This window comes from Lepeophtheirus salmonis, chromosome 3 (assembly GCF_016086655.4).
Source record: "Lepeophtheirus salmonis chromosome 3, UVic_Lsal_1.4, whole genome shotgun sequence".
Taxonomy (NCBI): domain Eukaryota; kingdom Metazoa; phylum Arthropoda; class Copepoda; order Siphonostomatoida; family Caligidae; genus Lepeophtheirus; species Lepeophtheirus salmonis.
Window position 1 is genome coordinate 11,123,851 of NC_052133.2, and position 17,688 is coordinate 11,141,538.

Sequence of the window (17,688 nt, forward strand, 5' to 3'; positions counted from 1 at the left end):
GACGATTTGTCTAGTTGACGTTTAGTCTATTCGACGTTTTGTCCATTCGACGTTTTGTCGGTCCACGTTTTGTCGGTCGACGTTTTATTGGTTGATGCTTTGACGGTCGAGGTTTTTTCCACGTACCGAAGACTTTAATCCCGTCCAGTTCAGATTTAGTCCAGTCCAGATCAGTCCTCCATATAAGTTCTAAAACTTATACAGTTTATACGTCACTAATCTTTATTTTTTCTTTGTTTAATGTGTCTAGTACTGACAGACCATGGTCCTACTGTCTTAAGGATTGATCCTAATAGTGGACTTGGACCGAATAAATAAGGACTGGCACAACACTAATACTGTGAATATCTAACATGTTATACAAACAAATTAATATTCATTGGAGAAGTGGTGATAAAGACTAATGTAGTTTACTTTAAAGATAAAAAAAATATTTTTTTTTGCGTGTGGTTATCACAAAATAATAGTGTTGTACTAAAAAAAACAATGTATTGTTTTCATTTTGATATCAGCTGTAATTTATTCAACAGATAAACCAAGAATAAAACAATACACTACATCTTTACCTATTCCAACCGACTGCCCAAAGGCTGTTATCGAAAGACTGTGGTATAGCACCTCACTTTGCTGCTATAAAAAATGATCCCATCTGTTTCCAAACAATGGAAATTAATATATTTGCCTACAAAATTATTTTGAAAATTAATATATTTGCCTACACAATTATTTTGAAAATTAATATATTTGCCTACAAAATTATTTTGAAAATTAAAAAAAAGTTTAAATGAATATTCTATATTGGTATTGTACAAATAACAATAAATACACACAAGAAAGACCTTGATATCGCGAAATATAAACTGCAGGTGTCAAAAAATGATTCTGTCAAATTTTCAAAACAATGCAGGACAAAAAAATCCTTTTACGTACGTTCCGAGTAGAGAGCAACTATTAAAGATTGGCAGGTTCCAATTTCCCACTCATTTTCATTTGATGACTGATCTGTCCTTATTATTGCAAAAAAATTTGCAAAACGATCGTGTATGGGCCAAGAAAAATAATAATATTATGTACGTGCCAATTGTGAATCACCCTCTAAAAATCATAGCTTGGGGAGCTTTTGGGGCTGTGGGAGTTATTGATCTTTATTTAGTGGACTGACAAAAGAAGATTGATAGTTTCTACTATCAGACCAAGATTCTTGAGAAATTTGCTCTGTGTGCCATGACTCGTGCAAGCTCAAGAGAAATAATTTGGACCCGAAAAATTGTTCCATTGTCTTCGGAGGCTATCTTCATGAAAGCTTCATCTCATGCTTCAAAATCGACTGAAAAGTGGTGTTCTAGGAGGATGAAAGAAGTAATCAAAAAGATAGGGAGATTCATTGGTTGATGTACCGCGTTTCTATGCTTTGTTGTCAATGAAACACACTGCTTTTTCAAACTCAACAATCTTGAATTGGCACTCTCTTATATATTTACAATAAGTGTAGTCTTGGTCTTATTTAAGACCGATACCACACTTCCACACTTACTCTTACAGCATTAGCACTCTGACAACAATTAAAAAGTGGTAATAAATTGATCCCTTCTAAGTTTCAATACAATGCTGAAAAAAAAGGATGACATATTTAACTTTGCATGACGAATATAGTTAAAAATTATAGTATACCAGACTTTATTTAGGACTGATTACAGTCATCCAGTCTTGTTCTACTTGTCAGTCCTTAAAGAAGGTAAAATCGGTCTTCTTGACATTATTGAGGGGGACATTTCAAGATATGTGTATTGGTCCAACTACATTTTTCATATGTCATACTTTCCATTTTCCTAAAAAGTTCCCAAGGATTGAAGTTTAAAGAAAGGTTCAAATCACTGACAGTCCTAAGGAACGGTCCTCAGAATAAACTGGACAAAATAAATATGGATAGACACAACACTAGTTAAATTAAAGTATTAACTTGCTACAAAACTTCCAAAGAATAAATTCAAATTATTTACCTATATGTTTAAACATATATAAATCGGTGTGTGCAAAAATAATTCCTTTGTTTATTGAGGTTGCATAAGCTGTTTTAGGATAATTAAAAAGAATATTATCCAAAAATTACATCGAAACTTGTTGACTTGATGTGTTGATACTTACAAAAATATATATTTTTTTTGTAAGGCTAGAGTTTGAATATAAGATAGTATTTGACCCTTTATTTTAATATTATTATCGGTCCAGTGCTAATTTGGAAGGCATTGTACCATCATGGCAATGAAAACAGCAATTTATTTTACTTTTTCTTTTTTTTAATTGTAGTGTGCCATTGTTAAATTTTGAAAAAAATCCTTCAAAAATTTTGAATACGTAGAAAAATTGACATTTTTATGAACTTACATACATAAATCAAAGTTTTTTTTATCTCTCATATGCACCAATGCTGGCACATACCTTGCTCTTGCAAAAAATGAAAATACGAAAGTTATAAAAAATGATAAAATAAATTGATTATTTTCTATCTTTTTTATTAAAATATAACTTCTGACTGAAAAATATGCACTTTTTGAAATATCTAAATGACTTTATATGACATTTGAAAAGGTCAAAAAGTCCAGTTGTGGAAGTTCTTTTTTATATCACTTATATACTTACTTATTGCAGTAACAAGATAAAAATATTATTACATTGGGGTCTTATTATTTATATTTTGACAATTACTTAAGGCATTATATTATTCTATAATTGTCATTAAAAACTAGATTACTATATGGTCTTATAAACAATTGAACCTTCAAGTGTTACGAATTAAACAACAAACCACCCTAATTTGAAGTAATTATTACATAATCATTAGTTTCATGTTTTGTCATTAAGCCTATAATCATAAAAATATCAATTAATTACTTTGAGAGGGGGGCATGAGGTTAATGTCATGTAAGGGACGTAATTTATAGAGTATTAATGACACATTTTCTGATTAAAATGTTTTATGCTACAAATCAAGAGTAACAAAGAACCCGTAGCCTTGGGAAAGGATAATCTCCGCCAAATAATAGAGATTTGTATTAAATGTAGGACGTAACAAATTTCAAATTTGTTAAATCTCCTAAGAAACTCGAACGACCTTCTATTTTAGACTCTACTTAATTCACTATCATTATGTCTTTACATACCTACCCAGAGCATAATAATGAAATTTTATTGATTTGCCAAATATCAAAAATCTATTATTTTCATAATAAATATCTCGAATAGATTGTCAATAGGTGACTTTTTTTGTATTCAAAAACTACAATAGTACAAAAACCCATTCATCAATGGGGATGGCAAATATAACAAAAATGACGTTAAAATATATTTTATACCGTAATGCTGCAATTTTTAATTGTGACTGTTTTTCCGAAAGTGGAGTGAAGCCGATGCTTCATGCCCCCTTCCACTTGTTCAGATACTTATTATCTAGTATTTATACCATAGTGAACCTGGATTAAGAGGGGAAAAAATCTCAAAGGTGATATTGGTGAATAAGGGAATCTGAAAAAGCTATGGGGTATTTGTAAATCTAAAAATGAGTGTTGAATTGAAGCTACAAACAAAGTCATTGAAGAAAAATATTAAAATTTAAAAATAAGAACTCTATCAAATAATTCTGCATTTACATTTTTTTTTGTTAGTAGAAGCCTTCCATTGTATAAAATTTCATTATTATTGCAAGTAGTTTTATACTTCGAACAAAAATCACTAGATCCTACATAACAAACTTTACTGTGCTTAAACAAAATCATGGCCAAACAGAAAAAAATATTTAAATTTGTTTTTATCAGAATTATTAGAGTCACAGTGAGTAATTTATTTATACTACATGAATATAAATAGTTTAGAGTTCAAGTCTACATTATCCGAGATCGAAACTAGGTCACGACCATAAAAAAAATATTTATGTTTTTTTTAAACCTATTTTAATCTAGTGGTTTTGTTTTTAAAAAAAAAACCAATTCAAATGTTTAAATAATTGAGATACAGAAGAGGTCAATAACGTTTACTATTGGTCTAAAGATTAAATTAACAATATTTGATGGATCTTTGGAAAATTGTTTTACTAATTATCCAGAGTTTTAATTCAAAACATGTTATTAATCTATATTTTGGATATTTAAACCCCTATAAAACTTCTTTTTAATAATTTATATAAAGAAAACCAAAATAAAAAAATGAAGAAGTCACTAGGTATTTAAATATCAAAGATCGGTTTATTTAGTGTTAGGACAAAGGGGGACGTAATTTATCTCATTTCATTTTTAAAAACTTTAACCTTAAATGTTTGCCATAGAACTGAAATCATAATAACAATTTTTTGATTTATAAAACTTTTATTATTGAATTTTAGAAAAAGGAAGTAATATAAGACATATAAGAACTGATTTGAATTCAATCGAAAAGTTGAAGCTGCTGTATAATATATATACATACTACCATAGTTCTTATTTTAACAACAAGTTATTACATATTTGACAAGACGTAGTAATCAAAATACAAATACACTACCTATTCCTTTGTCACTTTTAAATCTATTATACAGATGTAAAAATATAATAAGGATCCAATACCAAATTTGTTATAAATAGGATCTACTTAAAATATCCTATTTTTAAGATCCTACTATCGACCTTTTTTTGATAAATAAAAATAGATAATTATACTATAAACGATTGCTAGAAGAGTACAAAGACATTCTATATATATATATACGTCCGTATTTATTTTAATATATGACTTAATTATTTGATTCGGTGTAAGGAAAAGGGGCACACCTATGCATACAAGGAGGGTGTGATATTGTACATTGATAAAAAGTTGCTTTTTTGTAATGGTTGATAAGTAAATATAATTTAAATTTTTTAAATTGAAAATTTGTTCAAAATGTTCATGTAGGTATAGAACGAGTTACAATTTGTATAATAAAGGCCATGTTACTGATATAGTAATTGTTTATACAATGCCTCAATTTAAATAAATGATACTGACATCTATCTAACATTACTTACATTCAAATCCTAACACGAGGTCTTCCCTGGGGTGTTAAACCACCCCAGCATAATTAATCTAAGTGTTTCTATAGAATTTTCTATACACAGTTTTAAAAGGGCTTTGTAAAAATTAAAACATTATTTTAAAAGGATGCATTTTGCTCATGTATGTCTTAATCAGTTTACTTTATAACTTTAAAAAGTGTTCTATTTGCTTTTAGATTATTTATCCTACGAAAATAACACACTAATCCTCAATGGCTGGAGCTTGTTATTTCACCCCTAGAGCGTATTTACTGTTTATGTCATTATTTGTTGTGTTTTTATCGTATATATTTTGTGTAAAAGTTGTGATGGCTGAACAATTTATCGTTTGTATAATCAAATTATAAAAGGTTGCAATTTATTTGTGTTCAAATAAATTATTAAATTAAAGCATTCTAATTAGCAACTATTAATTAATACTATCATTTCATTTTTGATCTTTTAAAATTACATGGTTATTATGCATTTATAAGAAATATAACTGTGGGTATTTTAACTTTATAAAGTGTCTTAGAATTATGATGCTCCATTAAATTCTGAAAACTTTAAATTTTAAACTTCAACAAGATATAATTTATCATTTAACAATAGAATTTCAAATAAATCAATACTATAAATATTTGTATGCCTCAGCTTTCTCATTCATTAATGTAGCTACTCTTAGTGGAAATGATGGCCTCCAAGTGGTAGTGGAAGGTCTGGTACCCGTTGTGGATGTAGACCTCTGTCATGGCGTCCAAGTGCTGACTGATATTGGCTTGGAGGGCCTTTTGTGTTTGGATGATTGACACTCTGCATGCCTTCCTCGTGCCATGCATAAAAAAGGTTATATCAAGGGGCTTGGTATCAGAGCTGTAATGAGGTCAAAAGTGTCAAAAAAGACTTTAAAAGTACTCAAAACGCTTATTTAAACTATTCTTGTTAAAGAAGATATAGATTTCTTTCATTGTTGGTGTCAAAAGTTATTAAAGATTTATCCTTCCTATTTTCTATTTCTCAAGCAATGCAAGATGTTCAAATAATTATCAATCGTAGGGATCCTGTCTGTGATTCTACATGAACAGCAAATATCATAAGACAAAATGAATCCTAAAGATATTTTTTTAGAAATTGAAGCATTAAATGACAATATAATTGCTCTTCATGACTTGAACCTAACAACATACTCACTCTGAAATTGTGAAAAGTATCAATTTCCTCTTTCAAAATGTGTAAAACCTAAAGATAATGATTCGGCATTTGTGTGATTATTTATCTAACAAGTTCATAATGAAATTGTAACCGATGAAGTTTTGGTTTAACACAAAACCGATTTCTTTTTGATGGAATTGTAATTGCATGAAAATTTGTGAGACGATTCCAGATTTTGACAGAATGTATTAATTCTACGGGCTGTTTAAAGATTATAAAAAAAATTAACATGCATTTGTCGAGTTCCCTTTAGTATTCTTTTTAATAGAATTTGTTGATCTTAATGATGTAGATGGAAATGTTAATAACTGTAGGAGCAATCAATTTAATTGGCTTGCCGAGTAAGTATAGGCAAAAATACTCTAAAAACCTAGAATTGAATTTCCCTATTTTTTTGTGTCAAAATTCTTGATTAGTTGAAATGTGAAAAGCAAATTGATTGATAAAACTAGAGAACAATACCTATATTATCTGAAACTTGATTTGTTACTTTTTCTTTGTAAGAACAAAGAATAAAAAGTGATTCCTAGGACTATGAAATTGACATGATAATTTACAAACTATCAGAATTAGTCAGATACAAAACTGGTTTAAAATTAATTGTTTGGAGCTATGAATGTTTATATTGAGGACGAGCAACGGATTATATACAATTTTTTGAATTATTTAATATGCACTTGTTTATATAATTTTGCACTCATCTACTTGAAATATTTGATTATTTTTAGGTGTAAGTGTCTAATTTTAAGCTAAAATAGTTATTTCGGGTAATCTAACGGAATTTCTTCTTGCAATTAATATTATTTTAATTTTATGTTTGGTATGTATCTACATGTATAATATGAATAAAAATGATCAACTCTTAAATATTTAGAGATCCAAGTATCTCAACTGTTATCAATGAAAATTGTATTTTTATTTTCAGTTTTTTACATCCTACTAATAAAATGGTTTTATGGTCTTGAATTTTTTGGCTTGAATTGGTTAAAGAGATAATTCAGTATCTTTTAACTTTAGTCGTTGTTGTTTTTTGTTAATATTATACTATAAGTATTGGTGAAAAGATTGAAAAAACTTTTACAATTATATTTTATATTGCTCATTCAAAAAAAAAAAAAATTTGTAGTTTGGAAAAGGAATATTCCATTTTATAGGTTTAAGACGATATATTGTATCTAAATTAACAAAAATCAGTGAACAAGATCTCTGTTATTTAAAATAAGGGATCCTTCATTTCTATTTGATACTTTTGTTATTTATTCATCATTGGGATAGATAAATAGATAATAGCACAATTTATAAAATCTGGATAATTGATTCCATGATTTGTTAAATAAATAAAAACATATGAATTATCACCTCAAAAATATTGCACATGATACTTGATCAAGTATGAGTTAAAATTTTACAATTTGAAATTATTCCTCCAGACCTAAAAATGGCCTTAAAAGTCCAAATACATGAGTATCAAACCTATAATAATTGACATCAAAAGAATAATTTCCCTGAGCTCGTTATACATTGATCAAAAAAGGATTTCTTATATTATTTAATTAATTCTAAAACCATTTTGCATATTTTCAAAAAACCAAATTATATATCAATTAAGTATATGTAAACATTATAGTGTTACAATTACTCAATCCAACCTAGGAATTGTCTTTGAAGTCCAAATTCATAACCTACATTCCGTTCTTCGGGAGAGACCAATGACCGTATTTACACATTTTTATTTTCTTTATCACCTAATTAATCCTAATTTCCTGTTTCAACTTTGCAAAAAACCAAAATATAAATCATTAGATAAATATTTTTGCAGGATAAAAAATATTTATAGTCGTGATTTTAACATCACGCAGCAAGTCGTTTCAGAGATTATGATAAGAAAATATTTATAAAAAAAATTCGATGCAAACTCAGAACAATTTGGGATTTTTGATTATTTTATTTTTATTTTGAATAGATAGTTTGCATATGTTTATACTTTTCTAACTCACTTGGCATCAAAACTTATATGATATATTAATAGGTGGATCTCATCTCGTGGAACATATTTTAAATGTCTTGGTATATGAAAGGTCATAAAAAAAGTATCAAAAATAAAATGTAGTAAAATAAGTCACTATGGTTTATTAAACCCTTGGGGGGGGGGATAATTTTTGATAAGATTATAGTCAAATTATACGCAAAATGATCAAGCAATCTGTAAATATATTGTACAATTGAATGTTAAGCAAAGTTCAATGAATATATCCGCCTCTAGCATCAATTAGATCTAGGCCCGGAAGGAGAAACAGCCAATGATACGATAGTTCCTTGTCATGTCATTGTCTTTCTTGATGGAAAAGATCAAAGAGTATTTAATGGTATCATATGTTCGATTTGCTTTATATATAACGTAGCTCCACACGTAATTCATACATAGGAATAAGATCCGTACTGCTTAGCCACTTCAGTGACCTGTCTGAATGAAGAATGGAGCATTGTGGGTGTTGTTTTTTGTTTAATTTTTCTGTTACATAAAATTATAAAATATAGAAATATGTAAAAAAAAAAAAAAATAGGTTCGTATTGAATTAAAAAATAGAATCTTTTCACACAATAAATAAAAATGATCTTATTACAAATCTCATATAATTTCTTATTTTATTTTCATAAATATCCGTGGATATTTATGGGAACAATTCTAAGGGCCGATGGTCTTAATGGCTGGTCATAAAACTGGACTGGACCGAATAAATAAGGACCAACTAGTTGCTACTCATGTGATATATGCTGATATTTTAAATATCACACGTAACCTACTCACTATCATAGAGTACCTGCTTATTTTTTACTCAAAGTTCCTTGTAAACAGTGAATATTTCATAGAAATATGAATAAAAATGAAATTCTAATATTTTTATTATAATAATTCCTTGTTGATGCCAAAATTTAATGCTTAAAACTAATTTTTTCTTTACATCTTGACTACATATTTATATATTCAGCATTTCAAAAATATATTTACAGCCACAAAAGGAATCTAATAGCTAAGAAAATAATACAAATTATAGTATCAAAATTTTTTGTTTATGTCAACCGTGTATTAAAGCAGTAGTCCCTAGCTTTTTTTTAAATGTGGACCGGTCAACGCTGGACAATTTTACTGGGAATGGCTCAATAATATTATTAATAATAAAAGTTTAATATAGAACATTGCACCAACAATATTATACTATTATAGCATCAAAAAATGTCCCTAATACTAAATAAATGTGAGCCATGAACATGTTTCTTTGCAACTAAATGGTATAATCTGGGGGCCTGTTTCTTATACATTTTTTTACCTCAGTTAAAATTTTGCACAACTGAAGAGAACACCGTCATTTAAAAATAAAGGAAGTTTCAAAATCAAACACTACTTGACTTAAACTGGAATAATAATAGATAAGGGCTTACTGTTGTATTTACAGTTGGTAGGACTAGAAGAAAATATTAAGTATGAATTCAAATAAAAGGGGAGCATGTAGAACATGTAGTAGGCATTGTAGCTTGTTGCCTGTGAAATCTGATTGGTCATTTAAAAATGATCAACCTAAAAAAAAAATAACAACTACCATGTTTTTAATTATTAATTTTAATTTTGTAATTTGCATTTATATATAACATTTTAGTCTTCTTCTACGAACAATAAATGAGGTGGTTTACCCAAGTTGAATAATTGCTTTAGCAATAACTTTACTAACAGAGGGTTAATACGTTCTTATCAATTTCATTCAAAATTGTTAATGCGTGATTTTTTTAAAGTTTAAATCATATAAGGGTAATATGTTTCATTTTTTGGTAAAACTTAAAAGGGCTTCTTTTAACATTAAATTAGATCAGTTTATTTTTAAAGAAAAGAAAACCTTTTTAACGTGCAATGTTTTATATTTATGTACATAATAAAAAAATTTAGTAAGAATTTTTAGCTATTTCATACAATTGATTATTTTTTTAAAATTTATTTCATCAGTTTCACATTCTTTTAATTTTGCTAATTTTATAATGTTTTTCCAATAACAAAATAAGAAATTATATTTATTTTTAAGATGCTTAAAAAATATTTGAAAATTTTCAAATAATAAGATGTCCTTTTGCTGAAAAGTTTTTTTTTATCAGAAAAAATCCAATTTTTATCTTTCAACCAAAAAATATTTTAGATAAGATTGATTAACTATGCATACTTTGTTGTATAGCAAGACCTATTTAACCTTAAGGGAAAAAAAACTGATTACTATTTAGATATTTTATTAAATTTATTATATGTTGTGATTGTTATTCTATTCCAATTTTAGGTCCAACAAGACAACTTAACAATATCTTTAGAACAATTTTAGCTTCTATTTAATTCAATTTATTCATTCCCCTTATTAATTAAAGAAAAAAAAATTGCATTTCAGCACAGATATACCTAAACAGTAAAGTTTGTTATGACTCTTTTCTCAAAATTTACTTTTTTGTGTATGAGTATAAATGTGTATTTTTGAGCGATGCTTAAAACTTATTGATCAAAACCAAGTAATTTTTTTGTTTCTAAATTATTTTCTAATTTCAAAGTCATTCTGAGTGAGATAATTTGTTTCACTATTTAGCTCATATATGCTATTATAAGTAGTATTTTTCCTCATGTATGGGGAGGCTATAATTTTTTCATCATTACAACTCCCTGGAAGGATTTGATGGTGGAATTATTTTAGTAAAATGAATGTAAACTTTCTTGACTACCTTATTTGTATTAGTAAAAACTGCTTGGCTATCATGATATTTAATTAAATAAGCTTGGAGTTGTTGTGAGATGAATAAAATAACACAAGTTCCATTCCTGCTCCATTTCAAGCAAGTACATGGGCAGGAATTTCAAAGTTTTCTATACTTGATTCTACTGTGAGTCTAACTAGGACTTGTCTTATAACTCCTCAAACTCCCCATCAGTATTCCTATTTACAATTTACACTCTTGGTTAGAGTGTAAACTTTGATTTTTCCTCCTCTAGAATAGAATAATATCGATAACAGACAACTAAAAAAAAATGACGTAATTAATCATGAATAAGATTATTGAAGCCCTATTAATGGTTATTTTGTGGTTTGCCAATGATCCTCCTCTCAATTTAAGTTTTACTCTATTAGTGTTCTGCAAAGTTTAGTTATTGAACTTAATATTGTTCTCATTAAGCTGTAAATACTATAACAAATCATGAGCCGTGAATGCACTGTAGGGGTTTGAAACATTTTAACGTTTTTTTACTCCAAGTCTGTGAATTTACAAAAGGGTTGTATTGGGAATTTTTTTTTTTTTTTTTTTTAATAATTAAGCATTTTTCCAATATCAACTTTGCACTTTGCAACTCCACTCTGCACGTTACAATATAAGAAAATATAATATAACATACTATATTTGAGAGGCTTTTTGAAGCTATATATGTGATGAACTATTCATGGATATCTCAAAATTATACAAAAAAAAACACACACACACAAAAGAAAATGAATATAAATTCCATACCACTGATTCGACTGAGGATTTGTTGTAAAGTTATATTTTGTAAGTCAGTGTTCCAGTCGGAGTAGAGCTTAGGAATGACGTCGTTGTAACTTCTGCCAACATCATAGGTAAATGGAAAATTGAACTGGTGTTTACATATTTCTCTCATCACATAGTTTCTCGCAGATAATATAATTGAAACTCATGAAAGCTAAGCTTTTCCCTTCCCAAAAAATTATTTAAATTGTTATGTTAATCAGTTAATTTTCGGTTTCTTTTTTTATCATATCTATATTTTGTTTTATTTGAATCTATGAGTATAGTTCCTTATGAATATATCGTTATAAATTATTGACTGCCAATTTTAATAAAAATGCTTAATTTTATCATTTACTTTTAAATATTATTTGATATTCACTTCAAAACGAGTTATCATGCGGGAGTCATATCAACCCCGGCTATGCAGAAATGAAATAAAAAATGGCAGTGTACTCACGGGTTCAATATATCCAACAGTTGAATAGAATGACGTTAATGACTAAACACTAGTTATTTTCGAAGTTTTTTATCTTTTTCCTTACGGTTTAGAGATATAATGAATGTTGCTGTGTGACAATGGTTAGAAGCAGAAAGTGCATATATGTACATAATTTTATTCCTTCAACCAATGGAAAAAAATATATATAATCAGATAAAGTATCCTTCAACCAAAATTTGTATTAAGGAAGAAAAAAATATGTATATATATATATATTATTAGATAAAGTTGACCAGAGAAAAGATTAGGAGATTTGATTGACGTTATTGCATCTTGAGTACATTTTTTAATTGATGGGAATGTTTCTTCTCTACAACTTGAATATTTAGAATGCATTCAACCATTGAAAATAGGTAGATAGGTAGATTCATGCTCATATATTTGTACATATGAGCCTCATAAGCTTGGAGTCTTATCTTCTTTGTAGCATTCCACTTTTTAAAATATGATATAAATTTTCATTTTATCATTTTATATTAACGGAAAAAAAAATAATTAACACTTTTAAAGAATGATATCTTTAATTAAAATTGAAACTTTGAGTTATTTCATGAACATATTTTCAAAAGTATTTTGTAACAATGATATGACACTATTATTTATGCCATGAAACAAATTACTTATATCCTTTCTCATTAGCTTGAAATATAACAAAATAATGTCCATATTCAATCTTAAAAGCCTCTTAATTGCCTCCTTACAAAAACACGTCATAAATAACAGTTTTTTTATTATGAACTGTGCAGGGACACTACTTAATCTCATCTTAAGATATATTGTAACCGGCATATCTATTGCAATAATCTTCAATATACACAAAATTGATGAAGAACTTTTAAAACTTTTAAATGGTTTAGAATTTATAACTCAACCTTTTGGTATTCTTTTATACTTTTAACTGAAAAAAATATCCTTAAGTCTAGCAGAATGTTCTGTTAAATAATTTTTTTTATTAATATAAATATAAAGGCTGATCCATTTAAACATTTGCAAATCAGGAGAAAAAGTAAAACAATTTTTTTTTAAATTCCAATGTAAATTTAGAAAGAGACCATTATGACTATGTTTTAGACCAAAGTTGTGTGGCCAGAGGTGTATCAAATATGTCCTAGGAGAGTGTTTCTTTATATAGTATTATGAACAGATTGTTTATTTTTTAAAGTTATTGTCATTATTATTTTATTTTTGAGAAGAAAACATTTATACAATTAATAACTATTGCGTGAGTTTTTGAAAGACTAAGAGTAACAATGAGGATTTTACTCGGGACTTATAAGTGTAAGTCTTTGCTGGACTTTGAGTAGAATTGAGGATTGAGTTCGGGGTATTTACATCCTATATTCATACTTCTTTACTATATTTGGGGCGGGATTTGTGTTGTTTTCCTTTCTTTTGCAGCTGTTTGTAGCTGATCTAATAAAGAGTCTTGACAACTAAGCTGATGTAATCGCGAAAATTCTTCAAATTGTCAGGGTGATCATATTATCTTTATGTTTCTTTTATTTTTATATGTAGACAGATATTATATTAGGCATCACTATGGATGGAAGAATAACTGTTCACCGATATGTTTAGAAAAAATAAACCAAAATTAACATTCTCAACTTGACTACTTGAAAAATATTTTGTAGGAGAGCAGGTTAGCTGCCATGAAGCTTCATTAAATAAGTTGTAACCAGCTATCAGCTATGAAATGTTTATCCTTAATTCTACTCAGAGTCCAACAATGAAAAACTCGTAAGAAGTAACTCTATTTCATTCACGACAAATACATTGGATGTCACGTTACATAGTTATATGTTATCTTGTCAAGAATTTAAGAAATATGATAACAGATAAATTGGTCAATTTTGTCTATATCAAATACCTGGATGTCTATTTTTTGCAAATTATAAAATATGAAATATGATTTTTGGCAAAGTAAACTAATTATAATTTTGCAAACATAAAATGTTTCTCAAGAGAACCTAAATGTTTAAAACTCTTTTATAGCCGGAATTAAAGATTAATTTTTTTATACATTATTTATATCTAGGTATATAACTACCTAAAAATTATTTGTTCGCTTACTTTCGTTCGGAAATTAAAGTTTCCAGCTCTCTAATTAATTAATTTAAAAAAAAAACATCTAAAAACAAGTATCCAGTATCGGTAATCGAAACTTTAGATATTAAAAAAAATGGAATTTTGTATAACTAATTATTGACCTTGATGCGTAAATCTCCTTTTTTTAAACAAACATATTTATGTCATGGAAAAGTATATCGAACAATTTAATCAGATATCTGCTATATAAATCGTGATCAAATATGAATTAAACTTCCAACATAGAAAATTCTGGGCTATTTCTAATAATTTGACAACCATCCTTCGATATTCTTAAAGGGACTATTTTTATATGTATTAAAAAAATGATTATCATTGTTTTTTTATAGGCAAGTGACATTTCTTTTTCTGAATCCTTGTGGGTTTAAATTTTTTTAATGTGTGTTTTTTTTAAGTTCTCAGAACTTAATTGCATTTTATTTACTACTTAGACGATTCATTCATTTTTAGTAAAGTATATTTTGCACAATAATATGTTCAAAACTATCTTTTTGTATTTTATTTATTTTTCCTTGTCAATTTATGTTGAATCAAGGTCCTTCATTAATTTATGTACTTCTATATTTTTAGTAGAGCTTTGTTCTTGAACCAACTTATCATATGTTTGTTGCCTATTCTCTGTGGTTTCACAACAAATCCTAACTTGAGTACTTCGGTTTTTAGACGTCCCCGGATGAAAATGGATACTAAAACCTATATTTAACAGTATCTTATTTTTACGACACTTAAAGTATCAATGAATTAATTCAATACTTTTTTACAATCATACTTTATACCTGTGAATTTATAGTTGAAATATTAGTTTGAGACAGTAATTTTAAATTTTTTGACTGCAGAAGGTTTTAAATAACAAACTATTATTAAAAAATCATTGTGATACAGAATAAGATATCTCTTAATTAATATTCGCCAAATAACTAATAAGAATGTATCAAAAAGTAATTTAAATCTCAGTAATTAATTTCATAATTTGTTAATAAGTCATAAACTAATGAATTAACATCACATCAAGTTTTTTGTGCAATAACGGGCGATTTGTTTGTAGACAGACATATTAAATGTTCATTTTTACAAAAATCAGGGGTAAACTTTTCATTGATTATAACTTTTTACCTCAATCAAACTTTTAATTTGATGATAAAAATTAATGTTAAGCGCCCTCTTATAACACTGTTTTTTTGCATGAAAGCATCTGAATGATCCTATCACATCATCAATAACGGGCGATTTGTTCCAGCAGTAATCAGCCATCATATGATCCCTCATCAAATTTCAGAGTCCATCATATGCGAGTCCCAACGACCTTGATATCTGTTTTCCATTACTTTAATGCCTTGGTGGAACCTCTTATCTTGTTTGTTGCAAACATTTCCAAGATTGTCTGGAAACGTGTCAAGGTGACCGTGTAAGTAGTGTAGTTTGATACTCATTCGGCACCCAAGCTCCCGTAGAATAAGGAGAAGTTCATCCACAATCTCTTGGTAATTTTCATTTTCTTGTTACCAAGAAAACTCTGCACCACATTAGTAAATGCAGTCTACGCTCGAGATTCGACAGCGGTCCTCCTATCAATGAAATGTATGTCCCTGAGTAATGTTCTGGTCTGGGGTCCGTCGAATATCCCTGCCTTTTTTTTTTTGCATCACTAAGACTCGGAAAGATTGAACATATGTATTGGAAACAATCACCATTGTGGTCAATAGCTTTTACAAACTGCTTCATAATACCGAGTTTGATGTGCAATGGTGGAAGGATGATGTTTTTTCGATGAACTAGTGGTTCATTAATGACATTCTTCTCTCCAGGTACCAACGTATGCCTTGGTGGTCATTCCATTCTAACCCAGTGATCCTTGTCAGCTCTACTGTCCCAGTAGCAAAAGAAACACGGGTATTTTGTGTAACTTCCTTGTTGACCCAAAAGAAAGTTCACCATTTTTAAATCCAAACAGATTCACCACTGGTGATCGAGATATTTCAATCATTCAAGTACTATTTTGATGCTTCCATATTCCTCCTTCATGGAGACTGAGTGTCCAATAGGGATACATCCATATATGTTACCATTGTGAAGTAAAACACACTTTAAACTTCTTTTTGAGCTATCAATAAAGAATCTCCACTCACTTGAATGATACGCAGATAATCGCATAGGCACAAGAAGCCCTTCAATGTCACTGCAGTATACAAAGTGATTGTCGGAATCAAAGAACTTTCTCAGTTCTGCATCTCTGTTACGATAAAAGGTGACACTTGTGCCCTGAGCAGGCATATTTCGCCCTTGCAGTCTGCAAGCCAACAACTCAGGAGATTGTTTAGGTAAATTCAAATCTCGAATCAGGTCATTCAATATCCTGAAGTATGTGCTTCATCATCAATTTTTGCTAACTTGGTGAAAACAGGTACAGTTATTTTGTCCGAATGAGGAACTGGCCGTATTTCGGAGGTGATGCTTGGGTATTTCATGTATCGTTTGTTCTTTTTATTGAATCCTTTAAAATTTACAAGACAGAAGTAGCAATCATCTAGGTGGTTTGTTGGTTCTCTCCAAATCATCGGTACACCAAATTTGAGCTTAGCACTTTTCCTTGAGACCAAGATCTCAGAGTTTCGAGAAAAGTCGTGCTTACTATGTGAGGTGCCAATTTTTTGTTTTGGTCTCCAAGCAGTACTTTAAAATAAGCAAGGTACACACTCTTAACGAAGTGAGTTATGTTCCGTCTTTGAGTTGATAAAGTGAAGCATCCACAGATATACCAGAATATATTTGGGTCGCTACAGCACTTTATTCTCCGTGAGGATGTAGACATGGCTAGCTTATTCACTTATACAGATGTGTTCGGGTTTCATAAACAGCTATGATGGGGATTTAAAAAATATTTAATATATAATCTCCAACGTTTACTAAATCCAAATGAGAGCAACACAAGAAATAATATCCAATGAGAGTTTTACTGGTATAGATTGGATTAAATAGATGATATATTGATTGCTAAAGGAAGAGCTGGCACACATTGAGATATATATTAAAACACGTTAAGTACTCGAGTCAAAGAGAGAGAAAGATACATACATAACAGGAACACGTGGTATCATTATAGGCTGTTTTATGTAAACATCCACAAATATTAAATATCAAATATCACAAAAACTTGATGTGATGTGGCAAATCTAGGCATATATTCGGAATCAACAGCTCAAATTCTATAAGAATCCATTGTCAAAATTCATGCACGAAAAAAATAATTAGATTTTGTTGACCAGTGTAATGCATAGAAAGATTGAA